This window comes from Ranitomeya imitator, chromosome 9, assembly GCF_032444005.1.
Source record: "Ranitomeya imitator isolate aRanImi1 chromosome 9, aRanImi1.pri, whole genome shotgun sequence".
Lineage (NCBI taxonomy): Eukaryota > Metazoa > Chordata > Amphibia > Anura > Dendrobatidae > Ranitomeya > Ranitomeya imitator.
The window spans coordinates 74,075,148-74,097,077 of record NC_091290.1 but is presented as its reverse complement, the minus strand read 5'-3'; the positions used below and the strand labels follow the sequence as shown (position 1 = coordinate 74,097,077).

At 53.8% G+C, this 21,930-nt stretch overlaps 1 non-coding gene across 1 annotated transcript; it reads left to right on the top strand.

Annotated features, from left to right (window-relative positions):
• The first annotated feature begins 19,033 nt into the window (after positions 1 to 19,033).
• LOC138649875 (5.8S ribosomal RNA) lies at positions 19,034 to 19,185 on the top strand. The gene has a single exon (XR_011315383.1). It is a non-coding gene; the product is annotated as a 5.8S ribosomal RNA (ribosomal RNA).
• The last annotated feature ends 2,745 nt before the right edge of the window (positions 19,186 to 21,930 follow it).

The window sequence follows — 21,930 nt, the reverse complement described above, 5'->3', positions numbered from 1 at the left end:
GTGGTCAGTGGAGGCCTAGTGGAAGGAGTGACCGCAGACAGGCATCGAAGGCCTAAAATAATAACACATGGCTGTAGGCAATTTTAAATTGGTTCCAGGGGTACACGGGCAGCAGTGACCTGGTCAGTGTAGTAGTAGTTGAAAGAATGGACCGCAGACAGGCATCGAAGGCCTAAAATAAAAAAATTGGGCTGGCTGTAGGCAATTTTAAATTGGTTCCAGGGGTACACGGGCAGCAGTGGTGTGGTCAGTGGAGGCCTAGTGGAAGGAGTGACCGCAGACAGGCATCGAAGGCCTAAAATAATAACACATGGCTGTAGGCAATTTTAAATTGGTTCCAGGGGTACACGGGCAGCAGTGCCCTGGTCAGTGTAGTAGTAGTTGAAAGAATGGACCGCAGACAGGCATCGAAGGCCTAAAATAATAACACATGGCTGTAGGCAATTTTAAATTGGTTCCAGGGGTACACGGACTGCAGTGGTGTGGTCAGTGGAGGCCTAGTGGAAGGAGTGACCGCAGACAGGCATCGAAGGCCTAAAATAATAACACATGGCTGTAGGCAATTTTAAATTGGTTCCAGGGGTACACGGGCAGCAGTGGTGTGGTCAGTGGAGGCCTAGTGGAAGGAGTGACCGCAGACAGGCATCGAAGGCCTAAAATAATAACACATGGCACATGTAGACAATTTTAAATTGGTTCCAGGGGTACACGGGCAGCAGTGACCTGGTCAGTGTAGTAGTAGTTGAAAGAATGGACCGCAGACAGGCATCGAAGGCCTAAAATAAAAAAATTGGGCTGGCTGTAGGCAATTTTAAATTGGTTCCAGGGGTACACGGGCAGCAGTGGTGTGGTCAGTGGAGGCCTAGTGGAAGGAGTGACCGCAGACAGGCATCGAAGGCCTAAAATAATAACACATGGCTGTAGGCAATTTTAAATTGGTTCCAGGGGTACACGGACAGCAGTGGTGTGGTCAGTGGAGGCCTAGTGGAAGGAGTGACCGCAGACAGGCATTGAAGGCCTAAAATAATAACACATGGCTGTAGGCAATTTTAAATTGGTTCCAGGGGTACACGGGCAGCAGTGGTGTGGTCAGTGGAGGCCTAGTGGAAGGAGTGACCGCAGACAGGCATCGAAGGCCTAAAATAATAACACATGGCTGTAGGCAATTTTAAATTGGTTCCAGGGGTACACGGACAGCAGTGGTGTGGTCAGTGGAGGCCTAGTGGAAGGAGTGACCGAAGACAGGCATCGAAGGCCTAAAATAATAACACATGGCTGTAGGCAATTTTAAATTGGTTCCAGGGGTACACGGGCAGCAGTGCCCTGGTCAGTGTAGTAGTAGTTGAAAGAATGGACCGCAGACAGGCATCGAAGGCCTAAAATAATAACACATGGCTGTAGGCAATTTTAAATTGGTTCCAGGGGTACACGGACAGCAGTGGTGTGGTCAGTGGAGGCCTAGTGGAAGGAGTGACCGAAGACAGGCATCGAAGGCCTAAAATAATAACACATGGCTGTAGACAATTTTAAATTGGTTCCAGGGGTACACGGGCAGCAGTGACCTGGTCAGTGTAGTAGTAGTTGAAAGAATGGACCGCAGACAGGCATCGAAGGCCTAAAATAAAAAAATTGGGCTGGCTGTAGGCAATTTTAAATTGGTTCCAGGGGTACACGGGCAGCAGTGGTGTGGTCAGTGGAGGCCTAGTGGAAGGAGTGACCGCAGACAGGCATCGAAGGCCTAAAATAATAACACATGGCTGTAGGCAATATTAAATTGGTTCCAAGGGTACACGGGCAGCAGTGCCCTGGTCAGTGTAGTAGTAGTTGAAAGAATGGACCGCAGACAGGCATCGAAGGCCTAAAATAATAACACATGGCTGTAGGCAATTTTAAATTGGTTCCAGGGGTACACGGACAGCAGTGGTGTGGTCAGTGGAGGCCTAGTGGAAGGAGTGACCGCAGACAGGCATTGAAGGCCTAAAATAATAACACATGGCTGTAGGCAATTTTAAATTGGTTCCAGGGGTACACGGGCAGCAGTGGTGTGGTCAGTGGAGGCCTAGTGGAAGGAGTGACCGCAGACAGGCATCGAAGGCCTAAAATAATAACACATGGCTGTAGGCAATTTTAAATTGGTTCCAGGGGTACACGGACAGCAGTGGTGTGGTCAGTGGAGGCCTAGTGGAAGGAGTGACCGAAGACAGGCATCGAAGGCCTAGAATAATAACACATGGCTGTAGGCAATTTTAAATTGGTTCCAGGGGTACACGGGCAGCAGTGCCCTGGTCAGTGTAGTAGTAGTTGAAAGAATGGACCGCAGACAGGCATCGAAGGCCTAAAATAATAACACATGGCTGTAGGCAATTTTAAATTGGTTCCAGGGGTACACGGACAGCAGTGGTGTGGTCAGTGGAGGCCTAGTGGAAGGAGTGACCGCAGACAGGCATCGAAGGCCTAAAATAATAACACATGGCTGTAGACAATTTTAAATTGGTTCCAGGGGTACACGGGCAGCAGTGACCTGGTCAGTGTAGTAGTAGTTGAAAGAATGGACCGCAGACAGGCATCGAAGGCCTAAAATAAAAAAATTGGGCTGGCTGTAGGCAATTTTAAATTGGTTCCAGGGGTACACGGGCAGCAGTGGTGTGGTCAGTGGAGGCCTAGTGGAAGGAGTGACCGCAGACAGGCATCGAAGGCCTAAAATAATAACACATGGCTGTAGGCAATTTTAAATTGGTTCCAGGGGTACACGGACAGCAGTGGTGTGGTCAGTGGAGGCCTAGTGGAAGGAGTGACCGCAGACAGGCATTGAAGGCCTAAAATAATAACACATGGCTGTAGGCAATTTTAAATTGGTTCCAGGGGTACACGGGCAGCAGTGGTGTGGTCAGTGGAGGCCTAGTGGAAGGAGTGACCGCAGACAGGCATCGAAGGCCTAAAATAATAACACATGGCTGTAGGCAATTTTAAATTGGTTCCAGGGGTACACGGACAGCAGTGGTGTGGTCAGTGGAGGCCTAGTGGAAGGAGTGACCGAAGACAGGCATCGAAGGCCTAAAATAATAACACATGGCTGTAGGCAATTTTAAATTGGTTCCAGGGGTACACGGGCAGCAGTGCCCTGGTCAGTGTAGTAGTAGTTGAAAGAATGGACCGCAGACAGGCATCGAAGGCCTAAAATAATAACACATGGCTGTAGGCAATTTTAAATTGGTTCCAGGGGTACACGGACAGCAGTGGTGTGGTCAGTGGAGGCCTAGTGGAAGGAGTGACCGAAGACAGGCATCGAAGGCCTAAAATAATAACACATGGCTGTAGACAATTTTAAATTGGTTCCAGGGGTACACGGGCAGCAGTGACCTGGTCAGTGTAGTAGTAGTTGAAAGAATGGACCGCAGACAGGCATCGAAGGCCTAAAATAAAAAAATTGGGCTGGCTGTAGGCAATTTTAAATTGGTTCCAGGGGTACACGGGCAGCAGTGGTGTGGTCAGTGGAGGCCTAGTGGAAGGAGTGACCGCAGACAGGCATCGAAGGCCTAAAATAATAACACATGGCTGTAGGCAATATTAAATTGGTTCCAAGGGTACACGGGCAGCAGTGCCCTGGTCAGTGTAGTAGTAGTTGAAAGAATGGACCGCAGACAGGCATCGAAGGCCTAAAATAATAACACATGGCTGTAGGCAATTTTAAATTGGTTCCAGGGGTACACGGACAGCAGTGGTGTGGTCAGTGGAGGCCTAGTGGAAGGAGTGACCGCAGACAGGCATTGAAGGCCTAAAATAATAACACATGGCTGTAGGCAATTTTAAATTGGTTCCAGGGGTACACGGGCAGCAGTGGTGTGGTCAGTGGAGGCCTAGTGGAAGGAGTGACCGCAGACAGGCATCGAAGGCCTAAAATAATAACACATGGCTGTAGGCAATTTTAAATTGGTTCCAGGGGTACACGGACAGCAGTGGTGTGGTCAGTGGAGGCCTAGTGGAAGGAGTGACCGAAGACAGGCATCGAAGGCCTAGAATAATAACACATGGCTGTAGGCAATTTTAAATTGGTTCCAGGGGTACACGGGCAGCAGTGCCCTGGTCAGTGTAGTAGTAGTTGAAAGAATGGACCGCAGACAGGCATCGAAGGCCTAAAATAATAACACATGGCTGTAGGCAATTTTAAATTGGTTCCAGGGGTACACGGACAGCAGTGGTGTGGTCAGTGGAGGCCTAGTGGAAGGAGTGACCGCAGACAGGCATCGAAGGCCTAAAATAATAACACATGGCTGTAGGCAATTTTAAATTGGTTCCAGGGGTACACGGGCAGCAGTGGTGTGGTCAGTGGAGGCCTAGTGGAAGGAGTGACCACAGACAGGCATCGAAGGCCTAACATAACAAAAATGTCAATACAATGGTATTGTCAGTGGCAGGCATTGAAGGATGTCAGCGCATAGACTAAACATTGGTGGAGCTGTGAGATAATTTTGCAAGTGGTAGAGCACTGTTTGAGCTGGGGTGGGGGGAAACTGTTTTGTGGCCGGCGGTACAGGCCCAGGGCCCCTCATATTACAACGGTGTGTCTGACGTTGGGTGCGCACCACCACCGCCAGAGACACTTTATTGTACTAGGAGGGACCCAGTGGCAGTGCCGTCGACCAAAAGCGGGCTCACCCACCTCTTCAGACAAACTGCACTCTCACGGGTGCTGTCGCCAAGTGTCGATACCACGGCCCCGTGTGGGGAGTTTGGCCATTTAGTGAGGTGTAAACATGTCGTATGCTGGACAATCAGGTGCTGAAAATTACGAGATTGGAAAAGGCATTCAGAATAGTCCACAGGCAAGACCTTTTCATAGGAAAGCTAGGTGTCAGCCGGGCAAGGTGGGGCAAAAGATTTCGAAATCCAGTTGTGGTTCATTTTAATGAAGGTTAGATCATCTACATTTTGGGTAGCCAGATGAGTCCTTTTTTCTGTTAGTATTGAACCTGCAGCACTGAATACTCTTTCTGATAGGACACTAGCTGCCGGGCAAGCAAGCTCCTGCAATGCATATTCTGCCAATTCTGGCCAGGTGTCTAATTTTGATGCCCAGTAATCAAATGGGAATGACGGTTGAGGGAGAACATCGATAAGGGATGAAAAAAGTTTGTAACCATACTGGACAAATGTTGTCTCCTGTCACTTTGAATTGATGCTGCAGTACCTGTCCTGTCTGCGGTCATAGCAAAATCACTCCACAACCTGGTCAGAAAACCCCTCTGGCCAACGCCACTTCTGATTTCTGCCCCTCTAACTCCTCTGGTCTGCTGGCCCCTGCAGCTCGTGTGAGAACGATCACGAGCGCTGTGTGCAGGGAATGCCAGAAGCAAACGGTCAACAAGAGTTGATTGTTTGGTTGATAATATTAGTTCCAAGTTCTCATGTGGCATTATATTTTGCAATTTGCCTTTATAGCGAGGATCAAGGAGGCAGGCCAACCAGTAATCGTCATCATTCATCATTTTAGTTATGCGTGTGTCCCTTTTGAGGATACGTAAGGCATAATCCGCCATGTGGGCCAAAGTTCCAGTTCTCAAATCTGCGGTTGTGCTTGGTTGAGGGGCAGTTTCAGGCAAATCCACGTCACTTGTGTCCCTCAAAAAACCAGAACCCGGCCTTGCCGCGCCACCAATTTCCAGTGGCCCCGGAAAAGCTTCCTCATTAAAAATATAATCATCCCCATCATCCTCCTCGTCCTCCTCCTCCTCTTCGCCCACTACCTCGTCCTGTACACTGCCCTGGCCAGACAATGGCTGACTGTCATCAAGGCTTTCCTCTTCCTCAGCTGCAGACGCCTGATCCTTTATGTGCGTCAAACTTTGCATCAGCAGACGCATTAGGGGGATGCTCATGCTTATTATGGCGTTGTCTGCACTAACCAGCCGTGTGCATTCCTCAAAACACTGAAGGACTTGACACATGTCTTGAATCTTCGACCACTGCACACCTGACAACTCCATGTCTGCCATCCTACTGCCTGCCCGTGTATGTGTATCCTCCCACAAAAACATAACAGCCCGCCTCTGTTCACACAGTCTCTGAAGCATGTGCAGTGTTGAGTTCCACCTTGTTGCAACGTCTATGATTAGGCGATGCTGGGGAAGGTTCAAAGAACGCTGATAGGTCTGCATACGGCTGGAGTGTACGGGCGAACGGCGGATATGTGAGCAAAGTCCACGCACTTTGAGGAGCAGGTCGGATAACCCCGGATAACTTTTCAGGAAGCACTGCACCACCAGGTTTAAGGTGTGAGCCAGGCAAGGAATGTGTTTCAGTTGGGAAAGGGAGATGGCAGCCATGAAATTCCTTCCGTTATCACTCACTACCTTGCCTGCCTCAAGATCTACAGTGCCCAGCCACGACTGCGTTTCTTTCTGCAAGAACTCGGACAGAACTTCCGCGGTGTGTCTGTTGTCGCCCAAACACTTCATAGCCAATACAGCCTGCTGACGTTTGCCAGTAGCTGCCCCATAATGGGAGACCTGGTGTGCAACAGTGGCAGCTGCGGATGGAGTGGTTGTGCGACTGCGGTCTGTGGACGAGCTCTCGCTTCTGCAGGAGGACGAAGAGGAGGAGGAGGGGGTGCGAACGGCTACAGCCAATTGTTTCCTAGACCGTGGGCTAGGCAGAACTGTCCCAAACTTGCTGTCCCCTGTGGACCCTGCATCCACCACATTTAACCAGTGTGCCGTGATGGACACGTAACGTCCCTGGCCATGCCTACTGGTCCATGCATCTGTTGTCAGGTGCACCTTTGTGCTCACAGATTGCCTGAGTGCATGGACGATGCGCTCTTTAACATGCTGGTGGAGGGCTGGGATGGCTTTTCTGGAAAAAAAGTGTCGACTGGGTAGCTCGTAGCGTGGTACAGCGTAGTCCATCAGGGCTTTGAAAGCTTCGCTTTCAACTAACCGGTAGGGCATCATCTCTAACGAGATTAGTCTAGCTATGTGTGCGTTCAAACCCTGTGTACGCGGATGCGAGGCTAAGTACTTCCTTTTTCTAACCATAGTCTCATGTAGGGTGAGCTGGACTGGAGAGCTGGAGATCGTGGAACTAGCGGGGGTGCCGGTGGATATGGCAGACTGAGAGACGGTGGGAGATGGTATTGTTGCCACCGGTGCCCTAGATGCAGTGTTTCGTACTACGAAACTGGTGATTCCCTGACCCTGACGGCTTTGGCCTGGCAAAGAAACCTGCACAGATACTGGAGGTGGTGCGGAAAATGGTGGCCCTACACTGCCGGAAGGGATGTTGCGTTGCTGACTAGCTTCATTGGCCGAGGGTGCTACAACCTTAAGGGACGTTTGGTAGTTAGTCCAGGCTTGCAAATGCATGGTGGTTAAATGTCTATGCATGCAACTTGTATTGAGACTTTTCAGATTCTGTCCTCTGCTTAAGGTAGTTGAACATTTTTGACAGATGGCTTTGCGCTGATCAATTGGATGTTGTTTAAAAAAATGCCAGACTGCACTCTTTCTAGCATCGGATACCTTTTCAGGCATTGCAGATTGAGCTTTAACCGGATGGCCACGCTGTCCTCCAACAGGTTTTAGCTTTGCCACGCGTTTTGGGCAAGATACGGGCCCGGCAGATGGAACCTGTTGCGATGTTGATGCCTGCTGCGGCCCCTCCTCCTCCGCTTCAGAACTGCTGCCGCCTGCACCCTGTTCCCCCAATGGCTGCCAATCGGGGTCAAGAACTGGGTCATCTATTACCTCTTCTTGTAGCTCGTGTGCAACTTCGTCTGTGTCACCGTGGCGGTCGGTGGTATAGCGTTCGTGATGGGGCAACATAGTCTCATCAGGGTCTGATTCTTGATCAGCACCCTGCGATGGCAATGTTGTGGTCTGAGTCAAAGGACCAGGATAGTAGTCTGGCTGTGGCTGTGCATCAGTGCGCTCCATGTCAGATTCAACTTGTAATGGGCATGGACTGTTAACTGCTTCACTTTCTAAGCCAGGGACGGTATGTGTAAAGAGCTCCATGGAGTAACCCGTTGTGTCGCCTGCTGCATTCTTCTCTGTTGTTGTTTTTGCTGAAGAGGACAAGGAAGCGACTTGTCCCTGACCGTGAACATCCACTAACGAAGCGCTGCTTTGACATTTACCAGTTTCACGAGAGGAGGCAAAAGAGCTAGAGGCTGAGTCAGCAAGATAAGCCAAAACTTGCTCTTGCTGCTCCGGCTTTAAAAGCGGTTTTCCTACTCCCAGAAAAGGGAGCGTTCGAGGCCTTGTGTAGCCAGACGACGAACCTGGCTCCACAGCTCAAGACTTAGGTGCAATATTTTTTTTCCCACGACCAGCTGATGCTCCACCACTACCACTACCCTCATTACCAGCTGACAATGAACGCCCCCGGCCACGACCTCTTCCACCAGACTTCCTCATTGTTTTAAAAACGTTACCAAACGAACGGTATTTGTTGCTGTCACACAACTTACACGGTGAGCTATAACTTCAGTATGATTTAGCTACCCCTTTACAGGTGGGTGAGACCACAACGAAAATCAGCCACAATGTTACACACTCTGTTGTTGTTGGCAACAAATGAGATGGCACACACGCAGGACTGTCACTGAAGCGCAAATGTAAATATTTATCTCCCACTGATTTGTGTTTGTTTTTTTTAACCCCTTCCCGACCCATGACGCCACGTAGGCGTCATGAAAGTCGGTGCCATTCCGACCCATGACGCCTATGCGGCGTCATGGAAAGATCGCGTCCCTGCAGATCGGGTGAAAGGGTTAACTCCCATTTCACCCGATCTGCAGGGACAGGGGGAGTGGTAGTTTAGCCCAGGGGGGGTGGCTTCACCCCCTCGTGGCTACGATCGCTCTGATTGGCTGTTGAAAGTGAAACTGCCAATCAGAGCGATTTGTAATATTTCACCCATTATAACGGGTGAAATATTACAATCCAGCCATGGCCGATGCTGAAATATCATCGGCCATGGCTGGAAATACTAGTGTGCCCCCACCCCACCCCTCCGATCGCCCCCCCACCCCCCCGATCTGGCCGGTACACTGCTCCGGCTCCCCTCCGTCCTGTGCTCCGCTCCCCCCCCGTGCTCGTGCCCGCTCCCCCCGTGCTCCAATCACCCCCCCGTGCTCCAATCACCCCCCCTGCACTCCGATCCACCCCCCCCCGTGCTCCGTTCCACCCCCCCGTGCTCCATTCCAGCCCCCCCGTGCTCCGTTCCACGCCCCCCGCGCTCCGTTCCACCCCTCCCGCGCTCCGATTCCCCCCCCCGTGCTCCGATCCCCCCCCCCGTGGTCCCCCCCCACCCTATCATACTTACCGATCCAGCCGTGGTCCCGTCCGTCTTCTCCCGGGCGCCGCCATCTTCCAAAATGGCGGGCGCATGCGCAGTGCGCCCGCCGAATCTGCCGGCCGGCAGATTCGTTCCAAAGTGCATTTTGATCACTGAGATATAATCTATCTCAGTGATCAAAATAAAAAAAATAATAAATGACCCCCCCCCTTTGTCACCCCCATAGGTAGGGACAATAAAAAAATAAAGAAATTTTTTTTTTTCCACTGTTAGAATAGGGTTAGGGGTAGGGGTAGGGTTAGGGTTAGGGGTAGGGTTAGGGTTAGGGGTAGGGTTAGGGTTAGGGGTAGGGTTAGGGGTAGGGGTAGGGTTAGGGGTAGGGCTAGGGGTAGGGTTAGGGGTAGGGTTAGGGCTAGGGTTAGGGTTAGGAATGTGCACACGTATTCTGGTCCTCACCTGATCCACCTGCTGTAATCACCTATACGGCATCACGGGGGATGACTCAGCCCCAGGGGTGGCACCTGACCGGATCCACCTGCCATAATCGCCTATACGGCATCACGGGGGATGACTCAGCCCCAGGGGGTGGCACCTACACGGCTGTCGATCAGTCATATCTGTAACGGATTGGGTACTAACTGGATCCATCGATCCCAGTCAAAGCACGGTGGCTCACTTGTTAGCGCTGCGGCCTTGCCGAGCTGGCGTCTCGGGTTCGAATCCTGTTGTGTCATACATTCAGAAAGGGAAAAATCTCAGGTGTTATGTCAAGGACACTTCCTTAGACATTTTTAGAAAAATTTTGAGACAATCCCGATTTTGTAAAAAAAAAAAAATCTCACATTTTCCCTACTTCAACCTCATGGGTCGTCAATATGTTGTAAAGTACCCCAAGATAGAGACCCAAGTGTGGGTAAAGTGTCTGGTTCATGGGCACAAAGTTGAATTTTCAGTGAAAATTTGTCGGAAATCCGCTGTGGACATTGGCTGGGCGCGTGACCCGAATGAGAGAGGCGAATCTGGGTGACCCGAGCTTGGCAGGACCCTTCCCACGGGGGTCCTGGTTCTCTGGAGGTAATCACTGTCAGAAGGGCACATCTTGAGTCCTCACCCAGGTGAGGGCTCTCGGAAGGCGGACGCCCTTCTGTCTTTGTCCCCCCAGAGCAGGCTCGGTGTTTATCGGAAGTCTTCTGCGGACGTTGGCTGGGCGCGTGACCCGAGTGAGAGAGGCGAATCTGGGCGACCCGAGCTTGGCAGGACCCTTCCCACGGGGGTCCTGGTTCTCTGGAGGTAATCACTGTCAGAAGGGCACATCTTGAGTCCTCACCCAGGTGAGGGCTCTCGGAAGGCGGACGCCCTTCTGTCTTTGTCCCCCCAGAGCAGGCTCGGTGTTTATCGGAAGTCTTCTGCGGACGTTGGCTGGGCGCGTGACCCGAGTGAGAGAGGCGAATCTGGGCGACCCGAGCTTGGCAGGACCCTTCCCACGGGGGTCCTGGTTCTCTGGAGGTAATCACTGTCAGAAGGGCACATCTTGAGTCCTCACCCAGGTGAGGGCTCTCGGAAGGCGGACGCCCTTCTGTCTTTGTCCCCCCAGAGCAGGCTCGGTGTTTATCGGAAGTCTTCTGCGGACGTTGGCTGGGCGCGTGACCCGAGTGAGAGAGGCGAATCTGGGCGACCCGAGCTTGGCAGGACCCTTCCCACGGGGGTCCTGGTTCTCTGGAGGTAATCACTGTCAGAAGGGCACATCTTGAGTCCTCACCCAGGTGAGGGCTCTCGGAAGGCGGACGCCCTTCTGTCTTTGTCCCCCCAGAGCAGGCTCGGTGTTTATCGGAAGTCTTCTGCGGACGTTGGCTGGGCGCGTGACCCGAGTGAGAGAGGCGAATCTGGGTGACCCGAGCTTGGCAGGACCCTTCCCACGGGGGGTCCTGGTTCTCTGGAGGTAATCACTGTCAGAAGGGCACATCTTGGGTCCTCACCCAGGTGAGGGCTCTCGGAAGGCGGACGCCCTTCTGTCTTTGTCCCCCCAGAGCAGGCTCGGTGTTTATCGGAAGTCTTCTGCGGACGTTGGCTGGGCGCGTGACCCGAGTGAGAGAGGCGAATCTGGGTGACCCGAGCTTGGCAGGACCCTTCCCACGGGGGTCCTGGTTCTCTGGAGGTAATCACTGTCAGAAGGGCACATCTTGAGTCCTCACCCAGGTGAGGGCTCTCGGAAGGCGGACGCCCTTCTGTCTTTGTCCCCCCAGAGCAGGCTCGGTGTTTATCGGAAGTCTTCTGCGGACGTTGGCTGGGCGCGTGACCCGAGTGAGAGAGGCGAATCTGGGTGACCCGAGCTTGGCAGGACCCTTCCCACGGGGGGTCCTGGTTCTCTGGAGGTAATCACTGTCAGAAGGGCACATCTTGGGTCCTCACCCAGGTGAGGGCTCTCGGAAGGCGGACGCCCTTCTGTCTTTGTCCCCCCAGAGCAGGCTCGGTGTTTATCGGAAGTCTTCTGCGGACGTTGGCTGGGCGCGTGACCCGAGTGAGAGAGGCGAATCTGGGTGACCCGAGCTTGGCAGGACCCTTCCCACGGGGGGTCCTGGTTCTCTGGAGGTAATCACTGTCAGAAGGGCACATCTTGGGTCCTCACCCAGGTGAGGGCTCTCGGAAGGCGGACGCCCTTCTGTCTTTGTCCCCCCAGAGCAGGCTCGGTGTTTATCGGAAGTCTTCTGCGGACGTTGGCTGGGCGCGTGACCCGAGTGAGAGAGGCGAATCTGGGTGACCCGAGCTTGGCAGGACCCTTCCCACGGGGGGTCCTGGTTCTCTGGAGGTAATCACTGTCAGAAGGGCACATCTTGGGTCCTCACCCAGGTGAGGGCTCTCGGAAGGCGGACGCCCTTCTGTCTTTGTCCCCCCAGAGCAGGCTCGGTGTTTATCGGAAGTCTTCTGCGGACGTTGGCTGGGCGCGTGACCCGAGTGAGAGAGGCGAATCTGGGTGACCCGAGCTTGGCAGGACCCTTCCCACGGGGGGTCCTGGTTCTCTGGAGGTAATCACTGTCAGAAGGGCACATCTTGGGTCCTCACCCAGGTGAGGGCTCTCGGAAGGCGGACGCCCTTCTGTCTTTGTCCCCCCAGAGCAGGCTCGGTGTTTCTCTGTAGGATGTCCCCACCGGTTTGGTTTTTGTGTTCCGAGATGTATCCTTGCAGCTTGGCCGAAACAAACATTTGCCGTTTTCGGTGGCGACAGCCATGACCGCGGCGAAGCACTTTGGGCGCGGCCGGGATGCGCACACCCCGCTCACCACGTTTCAGTCGCTGGCTGAGTGGACTCCGTAGGGGGGCTTAATAGTCGGCCCTGTGGAAGTCGGAGGGGGGCTTAATAGTCGGCCCTGCGGAAGTCGGTGGAGGGCTTAATAGTCGGCCCTGCGGAAGACGGAGGGGGCTTAATAGTCGGCCTGTGGAGGTTGTCTGTGGGCTTAATAGTCACCCTGAGTACGCCATAGCGACTCTCCAAGGTGGGGGCACAGTGTGCGTTCCATGGGCGGAAAGTTTAATTTTGAGCGAAAAACCGTATTTTCGCACTGTAAAAAATGTCAGACTTCCAGGCGGGGGAAAACCGCAGGAGGCGTACCGAGGAGGCTTCCAGGAGCCTGGGGAAGATTTTCCAAAAGTGTCCTTGACACTTAGAAATATTTTGAAAAAAATCACGATTTTGTGAAAATTGACACGTTTCCCCTACTTCCACGCCAGGGGGGCGTCAATATGTTGTGAGGTACCCCAGGACAGTCGCCTAAATGTGGGTGAAGTTTGCGAGTCACGGGCGCAAAGTCGAATTTTGGGTGAAAAACCGCGTTTTCATACTCTAAAAATTTCAGACAAGTGTCAGACTTCCAGGCAGGGAGAAACCGCAGGAGGCGTACCGAGGAGGCTTCCAGGAGCCTGGGGAAGATTTTCCAAAAGTGTCCTTGACACTTAGAAATATTTTCAGAAAATCACGATTTTGTGAAAATTGACACGTTTCCCCTACTTCCACGCCAGGGGGGCATCAATATGTTGTGAGGTACCCCAGGACAGTCGCCCAAATGTGGGTGAAGTTTGCGGGTCATGGGCGCAAAGTCGAATTTTGGGTGAAAAACCGCGTTTTCATACTCTAAAAATTTCAGACAAGTGTCAGACTTCCAGGCAGGGGGAAACCGCAGGAGGCGTACCGAGGAGGCTTCCAGGAGCCTGGGGAAGATTATCCAAAAGTGTCCTTGACACTTAGAAATATTTTCAGAAAATCACGATTTTGTGAAAATTGACACGTTTCCCCTACTTCCACGCCAGGGGGGCGTCAATATGTTGTGAGGTACCCCAGGACAGTCGCCTAAATGTGGGTGAAGTTTGCGAGTCACGGGCGCAAAGTCGAATTTTGGGTGAAAAACCGCGTTTTCATACTCTAAAAATTTCAGACAAGTGTCAGGCTTCCAGGCAGGGAGAAACCGCAGGAGGCGTACCGAGGAGGCTTCCAGGAGCCTGGGGAAGATTATCCAAAAGTGTCCTTGACACTTAGAAATATTTTCAGAAAATCACGATTTTGTGAAAATTGACACGTTTCCCCTACTTCCACGCCAGGGGGGCGTCAATATGATGTGAGGTACCCCAAGGCAGTGACCTAACTGTGGGTGAAGTTTGCGGGTCATGGGCGCAAAGTCGAATTTTGGGTGAAAAACCGCATTTTCATACTCTAAAAATTTCAGACAAGTGTCAGGCTTCCAGGCAGGGAGAAACCGCAGGAGGCGTACCGAGGAGGCTTCCAGGAGCCTGGGGAAGATTATCCAAAAGAGTCCTTGACACTTAGAAATATTTTCAGAAAATCACGATTTTGTGAAAATTGACACGTTTCCCCTACTTCCACGCCAGGGGGGCGTCAATATGATGTGAGGTACCCCAAGGCAGTGACCTAACTGTGGGTGAAGTTTGCGGGTCATGGGCGCAAAGTCGAATTTTGGGTGAAAAACCGCATTTTCATACTCTAAAAATTTCAGACAAGTGTCAGGCTTCCAGGCAGGGAGAAACCGCAGGAGGCGTACCGAGGAGGCTTCCAGGAGCCTGGGGAAGATTTTCCAAAAGTGTCCTTGACACTTAGAAATATTTTGAGAAAATCACGATTTTGTGAAAATTGACACGTTTCCCCTACTTCCACGCCAGGGGGGCGTCAATATGTTGTGAGGTACCCCAGGACAGTCGCCCAAATGTGGGTGAAGTTTGCGAGTCATGGGCGCAAAGTCGAATTTTGGGTGAAAAACCGCATTTTCATACTCTAAAAATTTCAGACAAGTGTCAGGCTTCCAGGCAGGGAGAAACCGCAGGAGGCGTACCGAGGAGGCTTCCAGGAGCCTGGGGAAGATTATCCAAAAGAGTCCTTGACACTTAGAAATATTTTCAGAAAATCACGATTTTGTGAAAATTGACACGTTTCCCCTACTTCCACGCCAGGGGGGCGTCAATATGATGTGAGGTACCCCAAGGCAGTGACCTAACTGTGGGTGAAGTTTGCGGGTCATGGGCGCAAAGTCGAATTTTGGGTGAAAAACCGCGTTTTCATACTCTAAAAATTTCAGACAAGTGTCAGGCTTCCAGGCAGGGAGAAACCGCAGGAGGCGTACCGAGGAGGCTTCCAGGAGCCTGGGGAAGATTATCCAAAAGTGTCCTTGACACTTAGAAATATTTTCAGAAAATCACGATTTTGTGAAAATTGACACGTTTCCCCTACTTCCACGCCAGGGGGGCGTCAATATGATGTGAGGTACCCCAAGGCAGTGACCTAACTGTGGGTGAAGTTTGCGGGTCATGGGCGCAAAGTCGAATTTTGGGTGAAAAACCGCATTTTCATACTCTAAAAATTTCAGACAGGTGTCAGACTTCCAGGCAGGGAGAAACCGCAGGAGGCGTACCGAGGAGGCTTCCAGGAGCCTGGGGAAGATTATCCAAAAGAGTCCTTGACACTTAGAAATATTTTGAGAAAATCACGATTTTGTGAAAATTGACACGTTTCCCCTACTTCCACGCCTGGGGGGCGTCAATATGATGTGAGGTACCCCAAGGCAGTGACCTAACTGTGGGTGAAGTTTGCGGGTCATGGGCGCAAAGTCGAATTTTGGGTGAAAAACCGCGTTTTCATACTCTAAAAATTTCAGACAAGTGTCAGACTTCCAGGCAGGGAGAAACCGCAGGAGGCGTACCGAGGAGGCTTCCAGGAGCCTGGGGAAGATTTTCCAAAAGTGTCCTTGACACTTAGAATTATTTTGAGAAATTTCCGATTTTGTGAAAAATGACCCCTTTCCCCTACTTCCACCCTAAAGGGGCGTCAATATGTTGTAAAGCACCCCGAGACAGAGACCTAAGCGTGGGCAAAGTTTGGGTCTGATGGGTGGAACACTGAAAAAAACGCGATTTTCCACTTAGAACAAACATAGAACTTTCAGACTTCCAGGCGGGGGGAATGCTCTGAAGCTGTACCGAGGACACTTCCATGGCCCCCGGATCGATTTTCAAGAACGAGTCCTTGGGACTTTGAAATTTTTCGGCGATGCGTTTTTGGCTTCCGGGAGCCGCAGAACGTTGGGAAATTCGTTCCGCTCGCCGGCTCCAGGTGTTTCGGGCTAGTCCAGGCCCCAGCTACGCCGCCTGGCCGCCAAATTTCGCAAAATCGAAAAAAAAAAAAATAGAACCGGAATGAGGAATTTCTGGCCGCCGGATCCGCCGCACAGCTCCAGGAAGTCGGACACTTTTCGGCTTCGCTCCCTTAAAGTGTGGGTCGGTGTTTCGCCATGCAAATACCCACTTTTGCACACCAGCTGCAGGATATAGGAGAGAGGGGTACCTCTCGGGCCCGACTGATTTCCGATGTTTTCGTGGTTCCTCAAGTCGGGTAGGCGGTTTGGCGAGTACCCCCCTGTTTGCATGGAAGTCCGCCCTCGCGTCGACACCAGGCTTCCGCGGCTCCAGGGGGACTCTTGCCGGTCGTCTGCCCCAAGTCAGAGACGCGTTTCCCGGGTCGCCTGAGCCTGAACGGACCCTCCCCAAGCGTGTTCTGGTTCTCCGAGGGTGACGGATGTCAGAAGGGAGGCAGATCTGGAGTCTTCGTCCCGAGGAGGGCTCCAGGAGGGCGGATTGCACCCCCTGACTCGGTCCCCTCAGAGCAGGCTTGGCGTTTCTCTGTGTCGGATGTCTCCCGCTTCCACGCCACCGGGGAGACCTATGAGAGAATCGCACTGTGACCCGGATTCCGTCTCGAGGGCGCCCGTAGCGTGTCGGAGAGGGACCTCCAGGACTATCGGGCATGTTTCTTCCCCGTCTCCCCGAGGGGAAGGATGGCAGCGGGTGGGGTTTCTCACCCATGCCCCCCACCGGCTCTTCCTCCGATCGATTTGGCTCAGCGCTCCCGGGTGGGGAGGTGGTGCCGCTCGCTCGGCCCGGGCTTTGGAGCCCGCGTCGGTCTAAGGCGGGCGGTCTCCTTCCTCTTTTACCCCCCCGGGATTCAGGCACGCATCCTTGGGCGTGCACGCCGGCAGTCGCCTCCCGTTCGCAGGACGGTGGCTGCCGTGCAGAGGGGGAGTTTGACCCGAACTGTGGTACGGCAGGGGTCCGACGACCCGCGCGGGCGAATGGCGGGGCGCCCACCCACCTCGGCGTGGGGGCCCGTCGTCCGAATCGCTCCCCGCGCGGGGTAGCACAACGATCTTCTCCGAGGGCGGCCCTTTGACTTCCAGATGCGCAGCTCGCCCGCGGAGGCCCGTGCCGACCCCCACCCAGCGTCCGATGGGCGGCCTCCGCGGTGGGCATCGGCGAGAGCGGCGGCGGTGGGTGGCGCTTCCACGCCACCGCCGAGCTCCGCGTTCTCCAGTCTTTTCCCGAGCCCCTACGATAGTGGGGGGATGACAGACGCGTGGGGAGGCAGGCGGAGTGGGTTCTCACCGCGTGGTGTGCCCGGCCGAACGCCGTCGCCTTCCCCGCTCGTCCGACGTCCTCCGAGGCGGCTCGGAAGGGAGCGCGAGAGGGAGAGAGCGAGAGAGAGAGAGAGAGACCAAGCGGACGCCCCAGAGCGAGAAGGGAGGATGGAAAAGGGAGAGACGAGTGGGGCAAAAAGAGTTTTGGCGAAGGGGAGTACCCGGCGAACTGCCGCCCCGGGCTTCTTCTGTTCTCAACAGCGGAGGCACGGCTTTGGGGGGGAGACGCCGCTCGGTTGGGGCTCCTTTGAGGTTACGGGCAAGAGCCCGGGACGAGGGACTACGCCATAGGGCGACGCCGACACGGCCAGGCCAACTGCGCCCCCCGTGCGACCTCCGCGTCGCTGGCGGGCTCTGCGCCTGAGCCGCGGTGGACCCCGACGGCCAGCCCCCCTCTCCCACTCCTCGCGCCCGTCCGCCGGTGGGTCGAGGACCCCCCGTGGCGGAGGCAGGTCTAAGCCAGACGGAGGCCCCGCATAGGCCCCCCACCGCCCTGGCCCCTCTCCCCAGCAGCGACTCTGTGTGTCGCCCCGGGAGCGGTGGGTCACGAGGCAGGGTGGCCGTGGCGTCCTCCGAAGGCCAGTCACCTACGGCCCTCCCCGTGCAAGGGGTGGTTTTTACAACAGATGCCCTCCGATTGGGAGGCCGGGTCTAAGCCAGATGGTGGCGCCGCATAGGCCCCCCACCGCCCTGGCCCCTCTCCCCAGCAGCGACTCTGTGTGTCGCCCCGGGAGCGGTGGGTCACGAGGCAGGGGAGCCGTGGTGTCCTCCGGAGGCCAGTCACCTCGCCCTCTCCGTGCAAGGTGGGTTTTTTTCCAGACACCCTCCGCATCGGCCGCCTCGCACCGTACAGCGTGCACGATCTCCCCAGTGGCACTGCACTCGCCGTTCAGGCTCCTGTTTTCCTCCGGAAGGTGACGCCCCGGGATGCCCGCCTGCCGGCACGGACGACGAGGAGGATTTCCCTTCCTCCGGGTGCCCTTCCCGCTGCGGGGCTTCCTATCTGGCTTCTCTCCCTCGATTGATTAAGTCCCTGGCCTTTGTACACACTGCCCGTCGCTACTACCGATTGGATGGTTTAGTGAGGTCCTTGGATCGGCCCCGCCGGGTTCGGCCAAGACCCATGGTGGAGAGCCGAGAAGACGATCGAACTTGACTATCTAGAGACAGTAAAAGTCGTAACAAGGTTTCCCTAGATGAACCTGTGGAAGGATCTTTAATGGGCGAGTGAAAAATACCGATGAGGTGCAGATCAGGAGGCCAGCCGCCCGCCAAATCCCCGAAGGGTACCGAACGTGATGGGGGCGGTGGTAGGTCTCTTTCTGCTTCGCCAGGGCGCTCCGCAGGGTGGGGACGGTGAGGGCACGTGAGGACAGCGGGCGGGCGACGTCGGGAGGGTGCGGGGAGCCCCTCTCGCTCCGTCGCCCAGGAAAAAGACGCCCGGCCTCGCGCCGACGATTGTTGCCCTGCCGCTGCCTGCCGAGGAAAAATAAGAAGCCCCCCGCGTACGCGAAAGGCCGTCCCGGGTACCATTCGCCTGTGCGCTCACACACCCCTCCCCGGGGTATGTGGGTCTGGGCGGTAGGTTGAGAAGCCTCGAGCCCTCCTTTGTTCTCCTCCCCGCTGGAGGGAGGGACGGGGAGGCCGAGCGCCCGGGCAACAGGGCCGAGATTTGAAAACAACCCTCCAAAGCATCCCAGTCTTTTGCGGCCGGCTGACACGAGAGTGAAAAGGGGGGCGCCTCCGAGTGTCCCCAAACCAGAAAGCGCGACTCTTAACGGTGGATCACTCGGCGCGCGCGTCGAAGAACGCAGCTAGCTGCGAGAATTAAGTGTGAATTGCAGGACACATTGATCATCGACACTTCGAACGCACCTTGCGGCCCCGGGGTGCTCCCGGGGCTATGCCTGTCTGAGGGTTGCCCCTCCATCTATCGCCTCCATGGCGCAGCTGGGGTCCCCTCGCAAGGGTGACAACGAGGGAGGCCTGAGGCTCCGTGCCCTGATGGTCTCTTCTCCTTTATCCCTTACGTCCCCCCAAGGCCAGACTCACCTGCCCTGGGCCCACCTGATGGGGTTTACCATCGTCACTCCCCCCGTTGCGACGTGAAACCCTGTGGCGCAATGAAGGTGAAGGCCGGGGCGCTCCAGCCGAGGTGGGATCCCGCCGCCCGCTCCGGGGGGTTGACACGGCGGGTGCACCATCGGCCCGCCTCTGTCGGGGAGGTGGAGCATGAGTGCGCGATAGGACCCGAAAGATGGTGAGCTATGCCTGGGCAGGACGAAGCCAGAGGAAACTCTGGTGGAGGTCCGCAGCGACCCTGATGTGCAAATTGGTCATCTGGGTATAGGGGCGTTTGTAGATGTGCTTGGCCCGTACGGGGATCGAACCCACGACCTTGGTGTTATTAGCACCACGCTCTAACCAACTGAGCTAAATGGCCATAGGTGTGGTCCCTGGGTATAGGGGCGAAAGACTCACGGAGACCACGGGCAGACGTACAGGGGCCTGATCAACCCCTGGACCGTACGGGCTGCTGTGCCTGCCGCAGGCGAGAAGCGAGAACCCCTTCGGGGCACGGAGACTACAACCGGACGTACGGGGGTCTGACCCACCCCTGGACCGTACGGTCTGCTGGCTGCCGTGCCTGGTGCAGGCGAGAAGCGGGAACCCCTTCGGGGCACGGAGACCACAACCGGACGTACGGGGGTCTGATCAACCCCTGTACCGTACGGGCTGCTGGCTGCCGTGCCGTCCTCAAATTGCTTGGCCTAAACAAAAGTCAATTTTTTGTGACAACAGTGATGACCGTGACATAGCACTGGAGGTGTACCCCAAGACAGTGACCTAAGTGTGGGTGAAGTCTGTGGTTCATGGGCGGAAAGTTGAATTTTGGGTGAAAAACCATACTTTCACACTTTGAAAATTTCAGACATGTGTCAGACTTCCAGGCAGGGGGAAACCGCTGGAGGTGTACCGAGGACACTTCCAGAAGCCTGGGGAAGCTTTTCTGGAAGAGTCCTTGACACTTGGAAAATTTTGGGCAATTTTCTGAGAAAAAAAAAAATCACATTTCCCCTTACCCCCCACCCAAGAGGGGCTTCAATATGTTGCAGAGTACCCCGAAAGGGTCCCCAAAGTGGGAGAAAAGTGAGGCAAGTCAAAGAGGCAAAGATGAATGTACATTTGAATAATTTTATTAATGTCAGATAAAAATTGACATATTCACAAGGGCTTTGTTCTCCTGATTGGGATGAGCCGAATATTCTTGAGACTATACTCCTCAGTAGAATCGGATGACTCGGTATCACTTTCCGTGAGGTCTACCACCTCGTTATCCAATTCACTGGTTGATGCCATTACTGGCGACATAATTTTTGCGTCCTCATGATTTCCTGCGTTGAACACTAGCTCTTGGGCACGGCACATATCGGTCAGGGTCTTCTCCCGGTAAACTCTCTCGGCCACATCGTTTGTATGTGCCAAGTAGCGTGCAAACAAGCGCTTTTCGCAATCTGTGTATTGTGACAAAGTCCATGTCTCGCAAATCCGCCGTACAAGGTGGCTGGTGATGTTTGGGAGGTTGTAGCTACGGAGGAAAGCACATTGTTAGTACTGGTTGCTACTTATGGCTGTGGGTCACTTGACTTGTGGCTACCTTACCTTGAATGGTATCGTCTGAGTCTCATGGATGGATTTTTTATGACCTTCCCGGTACACGTCACGAAAAAGTTTGTGATAATCTTTCGGCCAAAGGTAAAGACCGGTCTGACATATTCCGCATACGCATTGAACCACTGAAAAAGAAAAAAAATATATATATGTTACTCTCCAGTCTGGGGGCACCCCTCCAAAAGGTTTTACATGGGGACAAGAGAGTGTTTTGCTCCCCACAATGAGTGGGGTTGCCTGGGTTCCCTGGCTTTGAGAAAAGCTTACCGATTCCTCTTCCTCTGAAAGTACAAAAGTTGCTACCTGAGAGGTGGAGCACTTGTGAGTCTTCACACCCACAATTGTCTTGCGTCTTCCTTGGTACGTGTGATGGATCCTCTCATTCCACTCTGAAACCTACGATGTGAAAAAAAAAGGTGGAAAAATATTGAACCGGTTCAGCAAATACCGCTGACCCACAGGGCCCGACGACTTACCGTCATGTTACGAACAACACCTGGTCTTTGGAGATGTTTTAGAATCAGAAGGGCCTCGAGGTACAGTACCACTTCCCGGCGATCTACTTCTGATCCGCCATCTGTCACAGCCTCGATGCTAGCTAGAAATGTTGGCCTTGCCTCCTCCAGTATAATCTGGCAGTCCTTGGGTGACTTTGATGGCTTCATCAATAGATCGTACCTGTGGGGAAAAATAAAGGCAATTAACCAACATCCAAGGTTTGGTAACAATGCGCTGAATATTGGCTCTTTTGAACGGTGTACCTTTTACTTACAGACTCTCGGCAGGCTCCCTTGTACAATGATTTCTGAAGGTCTGTTGTAAAATTCATGAACACTTCGCATGCCTTATAAAGTTGAGGATTCTCTAGTCTCAGTTTGGTAGCCCTCATCTGATACATGGTAAATCTCCGTATATGCTTCAACATTTTGAGGGAGGTCTGGCTCGATAGATGGAGTTTTCCAAGTTGTTGAAAAAAATTATTAACCTGGTTTGG